General features: G+C 38.3%; 1 protein-coding gene across 3 annotated transcripts in view; it reads left to right on the forward strand.

Moving 5' to 3' along the window:
- The first annotated feature begins 6,137 nt into the window (after positions 1-6,137).
- The window catches only part of LOC123770378 (putative neural-cadherin 2), a 460,439-nt gene continuing 452,789 nt past the window's right edge, over positions 6,138-13,787 (forward strand). For all 3 annotated transcript variants that reach the window (XM_069339898.1, XM_069339901.1, XM_069339900.1), the window contains exon 1: positions 6,138-6,242. The gene's annotated coding sequence lies outside the window, so the exon portion shown is untranslated. The remainder of the gene's footprint in view (positions 6,243-13,787) is intronic.

The raw sequence follows: 13,787 nt of genomic DNA on the forward strand, positions 1-13,787 counted from the left end.
TCTGTCGGCAGAAGAGAACACTATCAACTCCTGGTCAAAAGTGGCCATAAGATACAGCTTACGCCATCTGTTGACACCAAATTACACTTATAACAATACCCCACAAAATACAACTAACGCCATCTAGTTTTTTTCCAACGCACTATAAATAGCCAAACAGCAACCCATAAGGCGGGTTGTTGTGCTCGGGTAGGAGGTTCCAAGCTCCGCCCACAAGTGGTATGGGGTCTTTGTTGACATTCACACAACAGCCAATCACAGGAAGGGATCAGCTAAAGGCTCCATCCACTTAATAAATAATCTTTATTCAGCACACCATCCTTGCTTATGACATTCTGCTTCAACTTTAATCTACTTAAAAAGTGAAATGTTAAGTATTTAAAAATATTAATATAGTGATAATTAAATACTGCAGGATGTAACGAGTGTTACAGAAACACTTTGCTGGCTACCTAACTTGGGACGTTATTATTGGGGGTTGCCTTGACACAAATAATGATACACGGCTCTGCCCTCTTATTCGAGTAAATTATTCAGTTAGATGGAGATTTCTATCAGGTGCAAAACAGAAATTGTTGTTCTTTTGTACAACAACAAGGTTATTGAGCAAAAGGACGTATTTCATATTTTGCATTTTATTCATATAAGCGTTGGCATTCCCCGCAACAGCCAATCACAGGAAGGTATTTGTTGGAAACTCTGCCTTCAACAAAGTTGATTTCTAATGAACTCTAACAATAAATTTGTTTAATAAACGAGTATTTAGGGTCAAGCTACAGATAAACATTATAGGATAACAGTGTTTTAGCTTGCAGCTTCGTTAGACAGAATCCCTTGTCTTAATTTTAAAAATAAAGAACTAGAAAGCGTATTTTATTGCTAACTTTTCGAGAAATAAATCCCAGCCTCATATTTGCGAACATTTATGCATTGATTTTTTGGCTTAAGTTCTTATCATAATTTTATTTATATATATATATGTATATATATACTTTTTTAATATAATTACATTGTAATAATTTTACCTACAGTTGTAGTTATAGATTCTGATGTTACTGGGGTTGATTATTGTGACAATTATTGTAATTATAACCAGAATTATTATTATTCTTACTGATTCCAGTAATAGGCTGTCCTTTCACTAATACCAATAGAGCATATCAGGATCCAGAGAAGTTAGATGTCTCTAACTAACATAAACTTCGTATATACATATATATATATATATATATATATATATATATATATATATATATATATATATATATATATATATATATATATATATATATATATATATATATATATATATACATTCTATATGTATATATATATATATACATACATTCTACTCCAGTGAAAATTCAAATCGTCGCCACCGACAGCTGTGATCCATTCTTTCACCACTCACACTAACTCTTGGGTGTTACACAACTCCTCAAACGATACTGAGATACTGAGGAGTTCGATACTGAGACCTGCCGTTCATGGGCTCAGACATCAGAAAGTCACTAATTCTCCACCGGTCTGTGCAGTGGTTCTCACATAGGCTCACTAGGCTTCTATTCCTGACGCATCATAGTACTTACTTTCACCAAATAATTGGCTGCAGTGCACACTGGCACTTCACTGCCTCACTTCTAGCTGAGTCTGGCCACAGAGCTGTAGGTTCTCCACACTATACTTCCTCGTTGTCTTTAATACACTGCAGAATCACTGAGACAGCAGACTACACTTGGTTTTAACTGCTTACCTTAATCTTGTCACTGCTGGCTCTCATGAGATAGAACTGGTCTTAGTAACACCATACAGTTACACGAGGATAGGCTGCGATCTCACTCCCAACCCTCACTACGGATCTTCCTGCCCAGCCGCTATGCTTGAACTTGTGGTCCCGGACCACCAGTGAGTTTTTGACTTGCACACCTCTTACAACTGGTGCTACATAGTCTTCCCAGCTTAGTGCCTACTTTCGATAACTACTTACTTTACTCCTATTGCAACTAGCCGAGTTTCGGTTACCAATTTCTTCCATAGAGATTCGCTGGGCTGATCCGTGTGTACGCTGTCATCTCAACCTATAGACACTTTGTACAGTTTGCACTTTGTTATGCAAAAGTCACATAACTATCAGAGTTGACGAAAGGTATGATCTCCCATCCGAATTCCTGTGATATGGATCTGTCTCGCCTAGCCGAGAAGCACCATTCCGATGCGTCCCGCCTGACTGACACTTGACCCATAGTCACTCTTCAACTGGTTAATCTCTGTTGCAAGCAGCCTATTATCTATCCTTACCATATCCGGGATATTTGGAGCCCTCGCGTGTCTCTGTTGGCGCTAAAATCCCTTCCCTGTGACGACTTTTCTCAAAGGCTAAGCCGGATTTAGCCGACTAGGCTACTCACCCAAAATTCACATTTTTTAACAGCAAAACAATCAAAACTAGGCATCCTGCCTGCTCACAAATTTAACCAGACAATCCTTGGGCTATTTTACATATACAAGTCCTCTGCTGGTTATCTCAATATTTAAGTTTCTCATCTAATATGTATGAGTGTGTGTGTATTAGTATCTCACCCACCAAACTACCCATCACATCTATTATTCCTTCCCACAACCACACACCCTCCCACCAGACAATCCATTACATCCCCCAGGTATTAGGCCCCCGAAATTTATTCTTTAGGCTCTCCTCCCCCCCTCCCAAAAAACATCTGAAGCCGTCCACCTGGGGGCACCATTCTTCACCTTCAAACGTTTCAACAATGATGACAACGTAATGCATTTCCCCGATGAGCGTCTAATGCAATTATATTATTGACGCTCAATACCATAGTCCAGAACGACGGTTTGTTGTGTTTAATGCAGTGACAGCTGTGATGTCCTTGTTGTGATGTTTCTTGTTGTGAAGTTCTTGTTGTAAGGGTCTTGCTATGATGTTCCTACTATGAGGTCCATGTAGGTGCATCAAACACCTACATGATCCGTGAATTAATCCACTGGTTAATGAAAGCTGAACTTCCCGGCTTCACCGGTCAGTAAGACATGAATACAATGGTTGTACGAAAAGTCTGAGCGCAGGTGCGGTTTGTGGCAGCAACAAAACCAATGGTGAGCGAAACCCAGCCTCAACCCTCGTTAGTTGACGACCGGGGAAAAAGTGGCAGAGTCATTCACAGTCTGGCAAGTTCCCGGAGAAGCCTAACCCAGTTTCAGTTTTAAACCCGGATTGTTGATTTTTCTTCGTCGCCCCGAGCTCCCGGTGCGGGTGAATGAGTCCCGCTGCAGGAGTTCTTATTCTGGGAGATCTCATCCTTTCTTCTTACTCTCACCTATACCTCCTCCTTGTCTCTCTCTCTCTCTCTCTCATCAGGTTCCAAACAATGTCTCAGGGGTTACTTGGGGCTGGTATAGGCTGGCCATGACTGTACTTTCACGTAAGGTAGTGGGTGGTAGAGAGGTGTTAAAGGCACGATCTGTGTCCTCCGCAGGCGCTCAGTGAGAAGATATATAATGTCTTACGGAGCCTTGATGAAGGGTAGGTTTGTGGGTCCTTGGTTTATGGGTCCTTGGTTTGTGGTTCTCTGGACGTGGCTCTTGTTGATGTTGCATGGGGTAGAAGCTGTTGCTGTAGTAGCAGAACCATTTGGTGTAGTAGCAGAAGTAGAAATAATAACAGAAGTGGAAATAGTAGGAGTAGTTGTAGTAAGAGTTGTAATGGTAGTTTAGTAGCATTACCAGTTGTAGTTATAGAAACAGAGGTGATAAAATCAATTGGGGCAAAGAAGGGGTTGGAAGTCTCGTCCTGGGTACTCCCAGCCTCGCACTAATAGTAGTGGTAGCAGCAACAACAGAAATTGTAGCAACAGTAGCAGCAACAACAGCAGCAGCAGCAGCAGCAGCAACAGCAGCAGCAGTTGTCGCAGCTCTCCGTGCGCTGTTATTGCCTGCAGAGACGATAAAGCGGTTGATCAAAAGACGTCGGCAGCGAGATAATCTCATTCTGTGTCAGGAAAATCATCACCACTGCAACCCATTTTAAGCACTTTCTATGGCACGCTGAATGGGTTTTTATCGTGGTGACACACGCTCCTTGTCACTTAAAGTGCGGTTATTTCTGTTTGTGCTTGCATATGTGTCTCGTTTCACGCTTCATATAGTTGAGGCAGCACCAGCCATGTTAGCAGCAGCAGAGCTGGCAGCTGCAGCGGTGGGACCAGCAGCGGTGATTTAACAATTGTTGCCGCAGCAGCCGGTTGTAATAGTTACAACAGTTGGTTGTACCAGTTGCAGCAGTCAACTAGGCAACAAAGATCATTAGCTGATGCAGCTGCGGCAAGGTAGTAGACAATCTTTTCGAATCACATACACACGCGATGTTAACAAAAGCAAAACCATCGAAAGATGACTTGTAGCCTAGTGTAGCCGTAGCCGCAGCTCGACCAGCAACGACAACTGGGTAGATAAAGACAGACTATTTACCACAAGGGGCATACGCACTAGGGGACACAGGTGGAAATTGAGTGCCCAAATGAGCCATAGAGACGGTAGAAAGAATTTTTTCAGTGTCAGAGTAGTAGGCAAAAGGAATGCATTAGGAAATGATGTGGTGGAGGCTGACGCCATACACAGCTTCAAGTGTAGATATGATAGAGCACAGTAGGCTCAGGAACCTGTACATTAGTTGAGTGACAGTTGAGAGGCGGGACCAAAGAGCCAGAGCTCAACCCCCGCAAGCACAATTAGGTAAGTACAAGCCATCATTTGCCCAACTTCAGCGTCCCTTTCACCTAGCAGTTATTGAGGAACAAGTTGGAAACCGATTAACGGATCGTGTTACCGGAAAAGTCTTAATGAAGTAAGATAAAGCTTACCATAAACAAAGGGAATGGGAACCTCTGAGCCTTCTAACTTCCTGCACCCACATATTCGCTTGGTGTCATTAGTGTTAACTATTAGCTAACAAATGCATGAACAACCATCCAGCCGCAGAGAAATTATCCAGTATGAATGTATTCGAAGTTTCTGTACCTTGCTAACACGGCTTTCCGGATTCCAAGGCCTGGCTGTAACTATTTAATTCAATTACTCGACCTCTGACAGTAAACTTTGGAGGTATCCCTGAGTAACTCTACACCAACGTATCGCCAAAGTTTATGTTAGTTAGAGACATCTAACTTCTCTGGATCCTGATATGCTCTATTGGTATTAGTGAAAGGACAGCCTATTACTGGAATAAGTAAGAATAATAATAATTCTGGTTATAATTACAATAATTGTCACAATAATCAACCCCAGTAACATCAGAATCTATAACTACAACTGTAGGTAAAATTATTACAATGTAATTATCTTAAAAAAGTATATATATACATATATATATATAAATAAAAAAAATAAACCAAATAAAATAAAAAACATATATATATATATATATATATATATATATATATATATATATATATATATATATATATATATATATACGTGTGTGTGTGTGTTGTTAAATATGACCGAAAAAGTAAGATTAATAATTCAAACACGAATTTTCTCAATATTTCTTATGTTCCTTTTTACTGTCGATGGTAATTGAAAAATCAATTCTGATTGAATTACTCTTAATTTTCTTCTCCGAAGTCATGGGTCCCCTACAATTGCACCAGAGTTGGTACCCTAATAACTTTTAAGTATTTAAAACGGTAAAAAAAAAAAATGACCGTAGCTATCAACACCTACATTTGAGGAGAGTGTCAGAGGCATACAACTGATGCCCAACTGAGAGTTTAGACCTCCACTGGGGTGCCACTTGAGCGTGGAGGAATTACTGGTGAAAATTCATTATTGGTTGGCAGTATCTTATCTCTCGTACACAAATTTTCCTTGGATATTGTATTGCGTGTCTTTCATGCTATTATTTACTTGAACCTTTCTATCGTATTTCATTTTGCTTATTATACAAATCTTTAGATGTGGACTTTATAAAAAAATGTATTCGGGCACAATCAACGATTATATATGACTTTCAACAAACGCAATGTTGTTAATGCAACGCCTGAACACAATTTAGTGGAGTCCTCCCTTGATGGTCTACGTTTCGTGGTTGTCATTTTCTATGCGGCCGTCACCAGCATGGCGGACACGACGAGAAGACGCCGCCGCCGCGTACAGTTTATCTTTGTCAGTGTTTCCCCGCGACGGTGATGGCTCCTCGGCTCCAAGACACCAGCAACCGGAACAAGGTAAAGTGCCATAGGTTTACATAACATCTTTATCATTACTAGAGTATTCTGTGCTAGTGTATGTGACCTTTAAGCTTGTCCACGAACGTGAATGATGTCTCTCCGGAGGAGCTTAACGGGCTAATGTCTTGTGGTCAACATCAGTTATGGAGTCACAGGTGTGGAAGGTGTGTGTGATGTGTCCTTGCGAGTGGGCTATGTGGTGTTCTTGGCAAGGTAACCTATTGGTTTTGTGTTAATTGGTGGCAGTTGGGTTGTTTGAGGCAGGTAAAGTGGGCAGGTGAGGCCGCTTGTCTCAAGGTGTCGACGGCCAGACGGGCTGGAGACGGACCCTCATTATTCTCACTCATCTTACTGTAATTATTATATTCTTGAGGTCATTATTTCTGGAATATGGACTGAACTAAATAGAGGTTTACATGTGAACCCAAAGGACAGTTTACCTGCTGTTGGGAGATGTTTTCTGTGATTATATAGTCTTATTTACTGACTCTCTTCCACACTTTCTTTACAACGACTTAATAATGGTCCAAGAAGGACCGAAACGTCGTCACTTCCTGTATGTTGAGATGTGTGGGTTGGGCGTCTTAAGGTTCACCCACGCTGTTGTGACTCGCTCTCTGCAGTCTTAAAACTATGAATATTATATAGTTCAATGTTTCTTGTATTCTAGAAATCAAATAGAGGTTTACATTTGAACCCGGAGTGAAATAATAAATGCGATAGAGTGAACCCTTCATAGAATTATAAGAAATTTCCTTACCAGAATTATTATATCTGAGCTGAGGTCTGAGCTTTTTTCCATTTCTGAAGATGGACTGGGAACAAGTAAAGGTTCACACTTGAACCTTGCTTTACTTTTTATCTCTACAGATGAGAGATGAGCTCTATTCTAAGATTATATTGAGACCTCTAGTCATGGTCATTATTGCATTTTCACTGGTAATTTTGAACTTTTGTTAAATGTGAACTAGCAATGTATTCAGAGTTCATATTTGAACCCAAAGATGCCTCACCAAACCTTCTTGAGTCTTATAGACTCTTCACTAAAAGAAAAACAATGCTTCTTAAGTTTATACAGAAACTCCTTATGATATATGATTGGTTTATAATAATTTAAAAATATTATTATACATTTCTGACATCTTAAATGAGGTCCTTTTGTTTGTAAAAGACAGAGCCAAACTTTTGCTTATAGCCTATTTACTTATTCTGTAAATCATAGCTTGATTTATTACTTATGAATCCATAACTTGATTTATTACTTATGAATCCATAGCTTGAATTATTACTTATGAATCTATAGCTTGATTTATTACTTATTAAGCCATAGCTTGATTTATTACTTATGTATCCATAACTTGATTTATTACTTATGTATCCACAACTTGATTTATTACTTTTGAATCCATAGCTTGATTTATTACTTTTGAAACCATAAGCTGATTTATTACTTATGAAACCATAGCTTGATTTATTACTTATGAAACCATAGCTTGATTTATTACTTATGAAACCATAGCTTGATTTATTACTTATGAAACCATAGCTTGATTTATTACTTTTGAAACCATAGCTTCCTTTCATTTAGTGCTTTCCGTGCAGATCTTGGAAATTTGTGAAGATTGTTCATTAGGCTTTATCTTCCAGTTTATCGTGTACGAAATGACCCACTGCTATACACAACAAACTCCCTCCCTCTTCCTGACTACTCAAGACTTTTGTCTTGTGAATTGTCATCTCTCGATATCTTTCCGGTTCTCTTCTGTATGTGGTTACCTTGAGATGATTTCGGTGCTTAGCGTCCCCGCGGCCCGGTCCTCGACCAGGCCGCGGAAATTTATGACGAAATTTACGGCCTTTATGAAGAGACATGTTTTACACAATTCTTGTTTTTACACGATTCTCATTTTCTCATTTTCAACACATTTTCTTGTCGTTTTAAACAATTCTTGTTTTACACAATTTATTGGTTTTCACAAAGCCTCTTTACTTATACTTTGGGTGTTAAAGACACATATATTGGGCCTTCTTTTTATTATTTCAAACATTATTGGATTTGGAAATAGATTTTTGCATATTAATATACTGTACTAGATCTATTATTCCTGGAATTTGTAATGTTGAACTATTTTGATATATGGAATTTAAATCAATTTGGAATTTCTATGGTTAGGAAGAGTAGTTAGTTTATTGCCTAAATATGGGAATAATTAATATATTAATAAAGAGAAAGCGACAACAAATAGGCTGAAGAATTAATATTTTGAATTTCTTGATTTTGTTTAATTTGAAGTAAATGGAAAGAAGCTTGAGATAATATTAATAATAGTAATAATAATAATAATAATAATAATAATAATAAAAATAATGTAAAGGTTTATGAGATATTTGTCATATGCTCTAAAATTTTGCATAATAATTCGTTAAAAAATCGCGACATATTTATCTTGAAACTGTTGAGTTTACATGAATTTTAAATGTCTCAGTTCTGTGAAAATTAAATCATTTACTACCTAAACAAATTGCCAATTATCTTGTTAGATAATTAGATATATCTTGTTATATTTTTTGACAAATTGTTTAGATTATTCTATTTAAAAAAAGGAGTATATATAAAAATTGTCATCCACACTTCCGTGGAAATAAACATGCCTGCGTGTTAGGTTAGTGGGTTTACTAACAAGCTGCTAACAAGGAAATTTATTTCTTTATTATTGAAATTGTTTATGAAAAAGGGGGGTAGAAATAGCCTAAGCTGCTCTATCCCTTTGAGATGTATTTTTTTTTCTTGTCTCAATAAACTTACTTGAACTTGTGTGTTTATGACACATATCTTGGGCTTTCTTTTTAGTATTTCTAACATTATTTTATTTGGAAATATGTTTTGTATATTAACATATTGTATTTTATTATTAATCCTGGAATTTAAATGTTGAACTATTTAGACACATGGAGTTTCATTGAATTTTTCATGTTAAAATTCTGGCAAATGAAGGAGTTTATTGCATAAACACGTGAATAGTAATTTATTAATATAGAAAATGAGAGACCAGAACGGCTGAACTCGAATTGTATTAAAGCTCTTGAAATTTGTTTTATTTTGAAGCAAATGGAAAGAGGCTTGGGATAATAATAATAATAATGTATAGTTATATTAAATAGATATCACGTGTTCAAAATTTTTAGATTATAATTCGTTTCAATAATCCTGGCATATCTATTTTGACACTGTTTAATTTACATGAATTTTGAATTTGTAAGTTCTGTGAAAATTAAATCATTTATAGCCTAAACCTTTGAACCATTATCTTATTGTTCTGATCACAAAACACTGATGATAGGTATGCCAGGAGTAGAGAGAAGGAGACAGTCCAGTGAGCTATTGTGATCCAGGAAAACAAAGTCTGAGGTAAAAATAATAAAGGTATCGGATTTTTATTTTACTATGTTTAAGTTTTAGATGGAAATAGTGAAAGAGTAGGGAGGAGGAGGATGAAAGAATTAGGAGGAGCAGACGATAAGAGAAGAGAGAGAGAGCAGGGCTTGTAGCGTTGTACAAGGGCTACACACACAATGAACCAGCTGAGCGATAAAGGCTGGCATAATACCTGAACCCTCTTCTCTGCCACCTTTGCCTCTCCCACACTAGCATATCCGAGGAGCCCCTCAAGCACCGCCACAGCTGCCACACTAAGCTCAACCAAAACTTGTATGCATTCCACCCAACAATTTTTTGAATATTTAAACTCGGTCCGGTATTGCGGAGATTCCAAAGACCCTTTCAGAATTGTACCTGCATTACACCTGCATTGTACCTGCGTTGCCAAGGGGTTTCTGAAGCACCTGTGGGAATGTTATGCTTTGAAAGTTTAGTTTGATATTATTTGTTGTCTTGTGTGGATATAGTCAAATATTGGTTTGTCATCTGAGCAACTATTAATAGGCATAATATTATATCTCACCCCCCCCCCTGCGTGCACATTACAGTGTACATTTATTACTGTACTACGGTGTACTTTTTCGACTTCCCATCTTCTTTACAAGTCTTAGAGATGGTGCATCTCTACCAGTACTCAAAATGTACCACGTTCAAGCAGTTAGGTCACTCATATATATCATAATTATTTGTGATTGAAATGTAATAGCGTTTGTCTGCTCACTTCATTAGGTTTTCAGTGTCTTCCTGAAACTCTCTGGTATCCTCGGTTTTGTACATTCCTCATTAGTTCTGCCTCGTTGGGAAACATCAACGTGAATGAGGTCACTATGGCGTGTAAGCTATTCACATAAATTTGAAACAGTAATGGTTCTAGAGCCTTCGGGGGCAGGGGGGAAGACCTTCACCAATCACATTAATCCGGTTTGAAACTTTCTCTCTATGACCATTTATTTTGTTACTTTTAGGTACTCCCTTCCTCAATACAGTTCCTTGCCCAATTCAACACCTTTCCAGTTGTTTACCCAGTTCAACGTCTTTCCAGTTATCCCAGTTTTTATCTCAATTTTATACAACAAACATTTGTGAGGAATCGTATCGAAGGATTTTTGACAATATTGGAAAAATATAATCTACCCAAGCCTTCTTTCTGCTGTATTTTAAGTTGAAGAAGGGATGATCTCCCGATTTTTGCCAAGAGTATGCTAGTTCATGTGCCTCTAAGGCTTATGGATTCTTTACATAATGTATATGATAAATACCGCCTAACACTGATAACGCTGCCTTAATACCCGTGACTTTCTAATACTGATTAAGCTAAGTCAGTGTTTCGCTTAGTGTACTAAGTGTTTATCAGCGTACTAACACTAAGACAGCTTAATCAATGTTAGGCGGTATTTATCATAGACATTAAATATGTAAAGATTTGCAAACATATTGTAGCAAACGACGTAGTTTCATCGTGTGTTTGGCGGGCTGGGACAAGCACTTTTAAAACATCATCAAGCTGTATCATTACCTAAGACAAGCACCCCCCAAACACTAAGCTGTTTTATTTACCTAATTTCCTCCTCTAGTACCTACGAAAGATAAATCAATAAAATATAACAATAACACCACTGATGTTATTACATAAGGATTTGCGCCCTAAAAAAACTTAGCAATATTTGCAGAATCTCAGTAATGTGATAGAAAATTAATGCCTCAACCACAAATGAAAAGAAGGGAAATTGACGACGTTTCTGTCTATTTCTCATGTGTGTGATGGGTTATCACAGCAATATTTCTCATCAATGATACAATCTCCTATTTACTATTTATTCAACGATTGTTATTCCCATAAAAAAGTCATATTTTAAACATGTTTGCTGGATTGTATTTTTGTTTACTTTAAAAACGCGTAGCAATAATTACTGTGTAATTACTGGGAGAGTAACCACACAAATGCTGGTGGCGGTGGAAATATAGTTTGTGTGGGAAACTCCCATATTACAATTGTGTACATGACTGGGAGCTTAATTGACCTGTGATTACAGGCAGTTAGTGTTGTTTATGTCCTGCATTAATAATACGTTTCTGCATAATAGAAAATGGTGTAAACGCAAATATTACCATCTAACTTTTAATTCCTAGTTTTATATTAATACATATCTGATAAAACTTAATAAATATATTTATATAAGCGTGCGCGCGAGCGAGAAAATAATTTGGGGCCCTGCCGGGATTTGAAGCAGCGTTCTTGGGACTCCATATATTCTGCCAGGAATCTTAGCGAAGTGTCCCAAATCTGCTTACTGTAGGTAAGCATGCATGTCTGTAAAGCTGCCGCCCAGTTGGGTGGGTGTGTGGAGCAAGACTAGTAACTGTGACTATATATATATATATATATATATATATATATATATATATATATATATATATATATATATATATATATATATATATATATATATATGAAAATTATGCTTCCTAGTGTATAATATGCAGGTACTGGCTTTAAGGAATCTAACTTAATGCAACATACCTGAAATAAACTTGCCCCTAACAAAACCCTTAGCTTTAACAACCCCATACGTGACTCTAACAAAATGTACGTACACATATATTTCACCTATTTTTGTTTTTCCTTTATGGTACTTTGTTTTGACTAGGTTAATTTACCTGTGTTTACCTGTGTACCAATAAGTCTTGCCACTGCAGTCTCCCTCGGCTCGGGTAAACAAACTGCAAGAATCTCCCTAAAGAGGTACAAGGTTAAGTTAACTTATACACTCGTACCGATACCACAGGCTTGGGTTTAAGACCCTCCGCCTCAACCTTGAGCCGAGCCCGAATGATTTTAGCATTTCTCAAAAGAAAAGCCTTTTCACCAAATTTCTTGACAAAATTTACGAGCGCTTTCGGGAATCCCTTGCAGATATTTCGCAAAGTTTTCGTGTGTCGGCGTATGACGGGGAGTTTTGCAGGGAAGAACATTAACATTTACAAGTCAGATGAGAAACGAAGGTAATGGAAAAGATATAGCTTTAAGACTAGGTGAGGGGTAATAAAAGCTAGAGGTTAAAGAAGAGGATAGAAAAGAAGCTGGCTACTAGAGGGCGGAGACAAGAGGCTAACCATAGCCCGTGCTACTTGCCCCGCTCCTGTGCCAGGTAAGTTACGGGCTCGCCATAGCCCGTGCTGCTTGGAACTTGTTCCGAGTAGCTGAATCTATAACAACAACAACATAGAGGGCGGAGACAGGGTACAGGGCGAGTATAAAGCTGGTTGAAATTTGTTGTTCAATTATTGGTTAAGAGGAAATAGAAAAATTTGGAGGTTCTTTTCGGACAGGATGCTTAGGATGTTGTTGTTATAGATTCAGCTACTCGGAGCAAGTTCCAAGTAGCACGGGCTATGGTGAGCCCTTAGCTTACCTGGCACAGGAGCGGGGCAAGTAGCACGGGCTATGATGAACCCTTAGCTTACCTGGCACAGGAGCGGGGCAAGTAGCACGGGCTATGGTGAGCCCGTAGTGGACTTACCTGGCAGAGGAGCGATGCTTAGGAGAAAAGGATAGGGTTTTATACTCAGGGAAAGTTCACTTAATCAGGTGTTGAGGGTGGATAGAGTTCACAAAGAGAACACACACACACACACACACACACACACACACACACACACACACACACACACACACACACACACACACACACACACACTAACTTGTAACTAACTTGCATATCATGCAGTGATGGAGAAGATTGTGCGAAGAAAACTAATGGAACATCTGGAGCGGAAGAACTTTGTATCAAAACATCAGCATGGATTCAGGGATCTTTCACCCTGATGCCCCTGTTACCTAGCAGTAAATAGGTACCTGGGAGTTAGACAGCTGTTACGGACTGCTTTCTGTGTGTGTGTGTGTGTGAGAGAGGGGGAGAGGATAGTTAGTAGTTAGCAACAGTTGATTGATTGACAGTTGAGAGGCGGGCCGAAAGAGCAGAGCTCAGCCCCCGCATGCACAACTAGGTGAATACAACTAGGTGAATACACACTAACTCACTAACTCTCTCACTTTCTCTCTCGCTTTCTCTCTCTCACTTTCTCTCTCTCTCTCTCTCTCT

The sequence above is a fragment of the Procambarus clarkii genome, chromosome 42, assembly GCF_040958095.1.
Source record: "Procambarus clarkii isolate CNS0578487 chromosome 42, FALCON_Pclarkii_2.0, whole genome shotgun sequence".
NCBI classification, from domain to species: Eukaryota; Metazoa; Arthropoda; class Malacostraca; order Decapoda; family Cambaridae; genus Procambarus; species Procambarus clarkii.